At 39.5% G+C, this 6,000-nt stretch overlaps 1 protein-coding gene across 5 annotated transcripts in view; it reads right to left on the reverse strand.

Annotated features, from left to right (window-relative positions):
• cdk18 (cyclin dependent kinase 18) overlaps positions 1-4,667 on the reverse strand; it is a 117,856-nt gene extending 113,189 nt beyond the window's left edge. For 3 of the 5 annotated variants that reach the window (XR_004930585.1, XR_004930584.1, XM_036134658.1), the window contains exon 1: positions 4,272-4,663. The gene's annotated coding sequence lies outside the window, so the exon portion shown is untranslated. Of the gene's footprint in view, positions 1-4,271 lie in introns of all 5 variants that reach the window. The other 2 variants (XR_004930583.1, XM_036134657.1) reach the window with 2 other exon arrangements.
• Positions 4,668-6,000: the final 1,333 nt, after the last annotated feature.

The following is a 6,000-nucleotide window of genomic DNA, read 5'->3' on the forward strand; positions in this document are numbered from 1 at the left end:
GCTTAAAATACAGGTTCTACTAATGATTTATTTAAGAGGACACATCTACACTTTTCCAAGATTGGGGATCCTGTTCCCCTCATCATCCCGAAGGATGCATCCTTAGTTTGCTTTTAGAAACATTCATAGTTTCATAGTGTGATTTATTACACCATGTGCTCTAAACTGATCAAGTGTTAATGCATTAACATGTAACTTACATAACAGAAAAACTCAGATTAAACTAATCTAAACACCAACACATATATTTTAGGAAACAGGCATTTTATACTGCGTTGGCAAACTTTGTCCACATGCACGGTGAGTTTTTGGCCAGATTAAATACATTTTTTAAAAGACATTTTTTATTTTTCAAAATGTTTTGGTGTATTAATGCTGACTGGCAAACATATTATGGTTTTAAAAGTTTTGTTTACGTGGTGGCTTACTTTTCCCTTGGCCATTCTCAAGTAGGAGGGCACTCTATGAGATGTTCAAGGCTCAGGATATGTTTTAGAACCTAACCAGTCTTTGTCCTGGTATAAACTATTGCCAATCATGGGAATGATGAAGGCTATGAGATAATGTTATATGCATATAAAAAAAACAAAAACCGTTTGATCATGAGAAAATAAAGTTATACACACCTCCATCTTAAGTGTTTAGATAGAATCCAGCAACGGGAGCATTCAGCAGATATAAACAGACGTGGTACCATCTACAGCAGTATCACAGAACTATCATAATGCGGCTTTGCTTAATTCATAAATCACTTGTAAATAATGCCGGACTGAGCCTGACCCTCTGCAATGCCTCGCGGTAAAGCAGCAGCTCGGCATGATCGAAGACCAACAGGTTATTAATTAAATACACCCAACTACAGTCACTTTAAGAGGAACCCAGACCAACTGCAACTCAACAAGTTTGTCTTTCTTCACCAAGAATAGAAGAAATGTTATATTTTGAGCCAGACAAACAGTACTGAAGATGGTAGGTTCCTGTGCTTTCCAGGTTCATAAGTACCTGATACCAAATCAGCTGATCAGGCAGATTGATACAGCATCTGTCTCCTTAGCTTCCTATCTTTTCATTACTTCTGTACTTACTTCTCCAACATGCCCAGGATTGTATGACACCTCTCTGTAACAGGTTGGGGGATTGTCACCAATAATAACAAGAACACTTTAATGTAGTCAAAGTTTAGTCTAGTGGGTAATAAAAGTATTAAAACTGCAACATTTTCCTCAGTAAATATATTTCTAATATTTCTATTTAAAAGGGATTAAGTTTAAATGTTGGTACGGCCCAAGTAATTCACATATACAAACAAACTAAAACAAATAGGTCCATTAATTGAGTTATGTCTAATGAAGTGAAATAGTGCATGGGATAAGTATTTAAACTTGTGAGAAAAAGGATGATCAGAAAGACACAAAAGGCCAAGAAACTGAAATATGTCTGTAATTGGATAGAATTCCTGCTGCTCCGTGCAAATTATTGGTACCATTGGCTATAGCAAAGAGACCTTCACACAAAATATGTTACAGAACAGTTACAAAAGATGTTGTTGTAATAATTGTTCTAGAAATAGAAAGAACATCATTTCACTATAATCAAACATAGCCAGTTGCCCCTTGTAAAAAGTGTGACTCAGGAGTCAAAACAGTAATCCAAAACTGTTGTCTGAGAGCCAAGAGCAGTCAAGCTTCAGACAGAACTGGAAAGTTACAGATTCTTCCATGAAAAAGGAAGTAAGGAACTCAGCCACAATGGCCCCTATGCACACAAACTACAGAAGTCTCCATTACTGATGAACTGGATGAATACGGATGCATGAATTTTGTTTAAAGTTTGCATCAGAAGATCTGGACAAGCTGGTGAAATACTGCAAGAACATGGTCTTGTAGGGTCTTGTAGACCAAACCTAAACTCTTTGGATTTCACTGCACACACCACGTTTGGACTAAGAACAGTTTATACATCACCCAAAAAGCCCTGTCAACTGAAAGGTTTGCAGGTGGAAACAACATGGTGTGGATTGATTTACAGCATATGTAATCAAAACAGTGAACCTTTTTTTAACCAAAAAAACACATTTTTATTTGTGGAAATTAAATGTTAGCATTAAGTGGGAAACTTTCTAGGTTCAGTTTTGGAGTGTGGTACTTGTCTTTGTTACTGAAAGACGGTTATATGGAGAACTGTACTGGAAATTATGTTAAGAATCTCAAGATGAAACAAGAGTGGAGTTCCAAGCAAAACAACAGTCTCAAACACACAGCCAAGACAAGTCTTTTTTTGGTTTAGAGAAATAAAGAAATGCCCAGTCAATCCCTTGAATTGTATCCAATTCAAAATCTATAAAAAAAGAACTGAGGATTAGAGTACACAGAAAGGTACCCCATATCATCCAGTATTTAAAGACAGTTTATGTAGAACAATCCCACCTTGCATGAATTACATGTGATCAGTTTTCCCAGAAAGAAAACTTCTTGAAGTTTTCGTGACCAAAAACAGACTTTTCCACAAAGTATTCAATAATTTCTGTGTGTGCAATGCTCATTCCCTGTGTCATTTCAATACTTTACCCATCACCGATTAATTCATTTTTGAATTACTTTGCTTTAATTTTTTTGTGTGTGTGAACTGTTGTTTCCGCTATCAAGTGGGAATTGTATTTCAATAGAAATAATGAAAATATAAAAGAAATTTGAAGTTTGACATGTTCAGTACTTATGTTATCTGCTTTATTTATCCTGCTACTACCGGTTGATGCCTATTCTACACAAACCAATGATCTGTTGGAAGCACTTTTCTGTCAACTAGAGGTCTAAGTTAGGCCAAATTGTGGCTAATTTAGCTAATTTAAATGCTAAACACCAACATGTATATATAAATGTTAACATTTTGTTAACCATGTATCAGTTTATTTCCACTTCCCAATCATTTGTTACTTTGTGTTGCTCTGTGTTATGTGATTTCACAAAATGTGGGAACGGTATTTGCCAAACCCTACTTGTAACATGCTTCTATTGGCTTATTTTCAGTCAGCCACCCTCCCTCTTCACATCAGTGAATTTTCAACTGCTACTTGAAACAGGCCCGTGTTACAGTACATTTGCTCCTGTTTCGCTGTTTGCTTTGCTAATCACAACCGTAAGTTGTAGAGTAAATAACAGCCTATTTCAGTCATTGCCCCTGGTTTTATTAACTCTGCTCGAAACACTCTGAATTACACCTTGTGTTTATTGCAATGCAATAGAAACGAAACAAAACCAATATTCCATTTTTTTCCTAATGAACGTAGCTCCTTTTTAGCTGTACATTTAAAGTAGATGCTCTGCATTACTGCAGAATATGTTGCTCCTTTTCCTCACAAAATGTTGTAGGTAGGCCATTTTAATGATCAATTATCAACACAAATAACTAAAACTTCCTTGTTGCATTACAGCATGTAGCACCGTCAAGAGGTGTAATTTCTCTCTCTCTCTAAGACTGTGTTTGTGATGGCACTTCAGCAAGGCAGCAGAATAAACTGTGCATGATTCAACAGTGCATGACATGGAAAAGGGAAGCAGGGCTTGTGCGCACACACACACATACACACAAACACACACACACACACTAGATACCCAATTACACCCACAGGCCCTCATGGGTAAACACTGCTGTGTTTGTGTTGTGTGTGCAGTGGCTGCAGATGGATTTCTGTAAATCAGAGTGAGCTCCTAGTTTACCTGTGTCAGATTTCATGTTAAGGAGATGAGTGAGTGGGGATTTGAGGAAAATTAAGAAGGCATATAACATGTTTTTCATAAAGAACCAATAGTTTGTCTGTCAATGGCTGGGACTTTTTGCCAAAAGCTGCCTCATCTATCATCTTATCAGTACCTGTTGAACTCACTGCAGATTATGTAAAGACTGCCCTTATTGTGGCCCAACAGAGTGACCTTGTTACTACCATTTAAGACAGAACCGGAGACCAGGGTTCCAAAAATGTGAGGATTTTGAAAATCCTACGTTAGATTTTAATAATTTATGACATGATGTAACCTCTCGACATCATTACGGTAACCTCGAGATGAAAGCAGAAACAGTGCAGCAAAACTCAACACCAACAAAGTAATTAATTTATCTTGCTAATGAGGGATCTAATTAAAACAACCTTCGTCCTCTGTGTGCAGCATGCTGCACTATCTCTGCCTCACGACCCCCTGACTCTCGTCCTTAGGCTGCCATGTTTTGGTAAAAACTGTGATCGGATCCAGCTGCAGCCAAAGCTGATTACTCACAGGAGAGCAGAGGTCATCTACAGCCGATTTGATGGAGAGATGGGTTGAAGGCTCCCTGGAGTGCAGAGGAGGTGAGCTGCCTCTTTGCTTGGGTTTCCCCTTCTCTTCCTAGCGGTCACCCACAGCAGAGATAGATCCACAAGACGCAGGCGGCTGGATAACAGTGATGGACACACAGCAGGGCACGTAGATGTAAGGGGGAGGTGGAAGGTACAGGAATAACAAACAACTCCGTCTGACTGTTCACCCTTTTCACTCTCCCGCTGTTGTCCCTACAGAGCCCCGAGTGTTGGATCGCCAGCTAGATCACAGGAAAGACCAAATGAAGACACAGAATCACAGTGGTGAGAGCTCAGCAGAGCAGAAACTGCTGCTTGTGAGAGCTTTATAATCAGTTCACAGCTCCTCCTCCCTAGTCTCTGAGTCTGGCCCTCCCTTGTTGGTATGGTGATGACCAATCAGCATGCAGCATTTTGCAAGCCCCGCCTCCTTCACCAGCCTCTAGTGTTGACAGGGCTGTCACATGAATTTGCAACATCTATGAAAGCATGTGTGTATGTCTAAGGGGTGAGAAAGAATGTTTATTAAAGTGTTAAAACACGTTCTAAAGCATGTCACTGAGTTTGTCTCTGTCAGAGTTTGTATAAATGTGTGTGTGTGTGTGTGTGTGTGTGTGTGTGTGTATGTGTGTGTGTGTGTGTGTGTGTGTGTGTGTGTGTGTGTGTGTGTGTGTGTGTGTGTGTGTGTGTGTGTGTGAGGCCAGTTGGAATATTTAACTGCAGATCTATGTACGTACATGACTGTGGGTGTGGGCTTGTGTGGGTGTTTGTGTGGATGAAAGCATGTTCATGTTTTTGTCGCCTCATTAGGACCTTTTAGACTTAGACTTTATCAAATTTTTCACGAGACTGACATGGCACAGAATGCAGACAGATTACACATAATGCGCAGACACAAGAAAACAAAATCTTTCTAAATATTTTTTTCTGAAATCAGTTAATTGCACTGACCAACAACACTTCCTGAGAAGCTAAATGTGTGCAAAATAGCCCTTAGCATTTAATAAGACTCACTTTGGAGTCCAGAAGGCGGATAGCTGTCCCTGTGCAATTTGCATAAATGGCCAAACAGAATGCCAAACTGAACTATGCAAATAGAATGTGAGACATAGTGACATTAGTTTTCATCAGGTTGAGAACATCTGTAACCAGCAGTATGTCTGTAAAAATGTAACAGACTACATACTGAGTTTGTAGTTTATCTGATTCTCAGCAGGGGGCAATAGCCCTCACAGCTTTGGGAAATAAGCTGTTTTATGGCTATTAGTTTCGATTTAATATTTCTGAATAGTTTAGTTGATGGAAGCTGGACAAACAGTGCATTGCAACAGATGGGTGGGATCTGTAGCTATACTTCTGGCCCTTTTCTGGACTCGTATAGCATAACTGTGTCTAGATCTTGTGAATGGCATCCCACAATCCCTTGTGCTGACCTCGCCACCCGTGTTAAATCCTTCTTCTCCTGCATGGTGCAGCTCCCATACCATACTGTCATGCTGAGACACAAGATGCTTTTGATTGTAGCTCAATGAATGTTTATTAGCAGCTGCTTAGAAAGTCAAGTCCATTTCGGTTTCCTGAGAAAGAAGAGTCATTGTTGGGCCTTCTTCACCGGGTGGGAGGTGTTCATGGTCCAGCAGCGGTCAGATAATGCCCAGGGACTTTATGCT

Source organism: Fundulus heteroclitus, unplaced genomic scaffold, assembly GCF_011125445.2.
Source record: "Fundulus heteroclitus isolate FHET01 unplaced genomic scaffold, MU-UCD_Fhet_4.1 scaffold_88, whole genome shotgun sequence".
NCBI lineage: Eukaryota > Metazoa > Chordata > Actinopteri > Cyprinodontiformes > Fundulidae > Fundulus > Fundulus heteroclitus.